We start from the raw sequence: 4,755 nt of genomic DNA, 5'->3' as shown, positions 1-4,755 counted from the left end.
CCTATTTTGAGTGGAAGCAGAAACAAGCTGTTTTTCGGGCCTGTGTCTTTAAATGCAAATGAGCTGCTGCTCCCCCGCCCCCTTTTCCAGAATAGAGCTGCTCCATTGCAGCTCGTACCTGCTAAACAACATCTGTTTTGCTTCTGATTATCATGTTTATCGTGCTGAATAAATGCACTGCTCTCTTGTCTCCTCTGAGGCTGGGACTCTAAACAGTGTTCTGTGCTCGTCTGTGCAGCCAAACACAGAACAGTTAGCATGCTTTGCTCAAACTTTCGCCACGGCATTAGAGCTGGTACACCGTTGTCGCTTGCGAAATCAAAATGACGGCGCCTTGAGTGGAAGTTTACAGATTAAGGGCCGGTAATATTATAATGAGATCCCTTTGCCACGTCACCAAGGGAGCGAAATCAGACGCGCTCGTTTTCTCAGATGCTTGCAGAAAAAGGCTTCCCAAAACAAAGTAACTGGGTTAATCTTTTTCACCTTTCCTTGGTTGGTAGATGCACCGGGGACCTGATTATAGCACTTTTTTTTCATGATATGTCACCTTTAAATAAATAAATAAATACAATTTTGATTCCATGTGGGCTTTTTTTTTTTTGATTAGAAAAATGCATGTTGGGTTCTACAAAATTAAAAGTTGATACAAACCCCACCAAGTTAAGTTTTAATAAGAGTCATTTTCAATTCTGTTTTACTAGTGTGGAGGGTAAAAAGTATCTGCGTAAAAACCTCATATATACTGATACTGTACTTGAGGGTTGACATTTAAATATTTTTGACTCCACCCTGACAGTTTCAGGGGTTGAAGAGTAGCATGACTAAAACAAGCTCAAACTTGTAAAGTTTGGTTAAAAAGTATGCAACACCCTCTCCTCCATCTTGACTTTGTAAAGTTTTGTTAAAAGGGAGAACAGCTGAACAGAGACAAATTATATAAATAAAATGAACTTATTGAAAATAGAACTCTAAACAAACTGCATAGGTAAACATACAAGTTTGCAACTGCATAAAAACTGCAGAAGTGCACACTGGGGCAAATATTGCAGAGTATTATTCATTAGGATGTTACTGTAGCTCTAAACAGTATGTGGTGTTGGCAAAGCTAAGATCATAGGTTTGATTCTCAAAAAAATACATAAAATGTATACCTTGAACATTTTAGATATTTGATTATTTTTGTTTATCATTATTGTCCCCAGCTGTCCAAAATCAACCTAACAATTATATTGATGCACCAAATGCCCACATAAAGGCATAACTAAATGTAATAAATAACTAAATAAATAAAAAATAAACTGAAGATGCACTCCAAATATACACTGTTCACAACGTTACAGACACATTAACTCCAAACCATTCACATCAAACATTCTTCCATAATTATCCAACTATACAAAATAAAATCACCTACCAGGCTGTCACTGGAATCTGTTCAACCGTAAATGCCAGAACACAAAGAAACAACTTTATACTGACACTAAATAAGTTTGAATCATTCCACACCCTCTCAGAGACCAAATCAAGTCTGCTATTCTCAAAACAACCACTTCCTTACATTCTTACTGTACAAGTAGTCCCTCCCTCAAAAACATAAAGGACATACCATTTGCATTCTATCTCAGTCAGGTGACTTTGGAAGTGACAGTATAATCTATTTGTTCTTTTTTTTGCAACAGAGAATGTTCTTGTTCCCCTGGATTGTCAATTAAACTTGACATACTTGTTATTACAGTAATTTACATGGCCCTTAATTTACCTAAAAACTTCTACAGTAGTCAAAATATCTCTATGTGTGTGTGTATGTGTAATTTTTTGACATGTTTTTCTTGTAGAAAGTCGTCTTAAAACTGCAAATAGCTTGAAAAGAGACAGATTATATAACTAAATGAACTACATACAGTTTTGCAACTGCATAAAAACAGCAGAAGTGCGATTTACGCGCCAAACACATGGCGCATTGGGACAAATACTTATAGTATAAGTGATAAGTATAGTACTAGTGTGTAGTACTAGAACAGGGTGTTCCTGTTAGTTTGGATGCATTTTATTATTTATATTCATCCTTATGAATCTGCTACCTTAGCAAAACAGACAAGTAAACAATTTTGTGCTCACAACCTAGCAGTTATATTGATATAAATGATGGTATACATACACACAAACGGATTTCATCACTACATCTGGTTTAAAAAAAAAAAAAAAAACGATGAATGATCCATTTGTACACTGGAATATTTTCTATGCACTTTTTTAAATGTCCATTGCACTAGTGTTTTGTACAGCTTAATGTATCGCTTACATATTAATTTGTAAATGATGTTCATAGTTTCTGCTTATAGTGTACATACACTTATTACATAATCCATCTGTATAGTATGTTCATAGTACACCTATCTGTAGATCATGCTGAAAGTATTTAAAAATCTGTAAATTATGTCCATAGCACTGCCTTATCTGCACAGCAAAAATATGTCGGGAGATTTGTCACCATGGGTGTTAAAATTATTACTTTTCGGGTGAACATACAGGTCCATCTTTGCTAGTGTTAAAACAACACTGACAAAAGTGTTTATTATACAAACACTGTGTTAGTGTTTCATTTTAATCACTCAAGGTGTTGAGAAATTATTACTCGCAAGTATACACATTTAACACTTCGCTATGCACTTTTTTTTTTAATATATCCATTGCACTAGTGTTTTGTACAGCTTAATGTATCGCTTATACATATTCATTTGTAAATGATGTTCATAGTTTCTGCTTATAGTGTACATACACTTATTACATAATCCATCTGTATAGTATGTTCATAGTACACCTATCTGTAGATCATGCTGAAAGTATTTAAAAATCTGTAAATTATGTCCATAGCACTGCCTTATCTGCACAGCAAAAATATGTCGGGAGATTTGTCACCATGGGTGTTAAAATTATTACTTTTCGGGTGAACATACAGGTCCATCTTTGCTAGTGTTAAAACAACACTGACAAAAGTGTTTATTATACAAACTTTTTGATAAACTGGAGAACATTTTCTTTAAGCTGAGTTACATCCCTTGTCTTACCAACCTCTTTTGCAAGCTTAGAATCATCCAACCTGGGTCTCTTGGAAGGGCAGGCAGAAGTTTTGTTGCCTTCATTGCATTCAGTAAAAGTTGAAGACTTGCTGACAGACTTCCCATCAGTCAGAAGGGGGGACAACTCATGTGCAGAAGTGGAATCTGTATACAGCATATAAAAATATTACTTGCAAAAATGTAAACATCACCACAATTTTAAAATAAGACCAAATAAGTATAAACATAATTACCATCATTAGTATGTAAACTAAAGCACATGGCCCTTTCAGCAACAAGTTCAGCAAATACATCCACGTCCACTTCTGTAGAGGTGTCATCCGTTACCCTAACAGGTGTCTGTTCTGGAATGGCAAATGCTTTTTTTGCTGTAAAACAATAACTTCATTACTATCCTACATTTTTTTTTTATTAATCATAAAGACATTAAAGTACTTTGTGCATTTACTGTATAGTATAGCTTAATTTAGAGACTTGCCTTCAGTGACAAACTCCAAAAAGCACGGCTCTTTGAGTTTTACATATTTTCTAGTGTCCCTATATCGTGTTCTTGCCTTTACTGTCCAACCTGTAACAGGTAAGCAAACTTGAATGACATTTTATACAAACAAAAATGACACATAAAAATACAAATACATAAGATACAAATTCAAAAAGAAAACTAATAAGATTTTAATTTGTCACAAAATGCTTGACACCATTCCAGTGTGGGCACAGGCGTCGGTTTAGGTTTTTGCCAGTGAGGATAAGTTATGTGCTTATCCTCCATAGAAAAAAGCAAACTAACAGACTCAATATAATAAGGTCACTTTGTGTTTTACTATAGATTCTGTTTAATACCAACACACATATTACAGTAAGAACTACCACATGCCTATGTCAATTGTCAAAACAACTCAAACTTTATATTCACACATAAGCACTAAATACTGTTACAGATTTACAATACCACACATATAAAGCTAGAACTAAGTACAGAAAAAAATCCCTCACGTCAGGCCAACTAATGCACGTATGCTTAACTAATACTAATACAAAACGAGACAAAAAATGCCTCAGCGGGAGAAACAAACCGGTTTACCCGGTCTTGAGTTGCTATCTGTCGGCTGATGCAGCGCTTCCCTCCCGTACTTAGTGCTCGAGCACGTTTTTGCGTTTCTCAAGAAGAAATGTTTTTCGACTTTTTGGAGCGCTGTACAGACTGATCGGCAAATGTTATCAAAGTACCACGAGCACGATGCTAGATGTCTATCTCGAGATGTCAAAGGCCGATCAGTAGGCCGCCAATGACGTATCTCGTGCGTTTCTGTGGGTGCTCGGCTAAATCCATTAGCGGGGACGCCACACAAGAAAATATTATTTCAAGAGCAATTCATTCGATTAACGTCTGCTTTCTGGTTTGCATGACATTTCAAAACACCAGAATTAAACCCGTAGTTACGGAATGAAAGATATAAACGGACTTATAAATGTTGGGAACCCTATAAAAGATACTTTCGCCAAATGACAAATAAACTAAGTTTAACTATCCAAATCATGTCAGTTTCAAAATTTCGCATAATGTTGGTATAACACAGAAAATGCTTAAACTGCTACATTATTTAACACAACAATTAAAATGAGCACAATGGTAATGAACTTACGTCTATCTCCATCGTCCTCCATTAACGAA

The 4,755-nt window shown here is 35.5% G+C and overlaps 1 long non-coding RNA gene across 1 annotated transcript in view; it reads right to left on the bottom strand.

The window, feature by feature from the left end:
* Positions 1-3,567: 3,567 nt before the first annotated feature.
* Positions 3,568-4,755, bottom strand: part of LOC107676358 (uncharacterized) — an 8,034-nt gene continuing 6,846 nt past the window's right edge. Inside the window, exon 3 of the long non-coding RNA XR_001632730.1 lies at positions 3,568-3,651. This is a non-coding gene — a long non-coding RNA (uncharacterized LOC107676358). The remainder of the gene's footprint in view (positions 3,652-4,755) is intronic.

Source organism: Sinocyclocheilus anshuiensis, unplaced genomic scaffold, assembly GCF_001515605.1.
Source record: "Sinocyclocheilus anshuiensis isolate Anshui unplaced genomic scaffold, SAMN03320099.WGS_v1.1 scaffold4015, whole genome shotgun sequence".
Classification (NCBI taxonomy): Eukaryota; Metazoa; Chordata; class Actinopteri; order Cypriniformes; family Cyprinidae; genus Sinocyclocheilus; species Sinocyclocheilus anshuiensis.
This window is presented reverse-complemented; position numbering and strand designations above follow the sequence as displayed.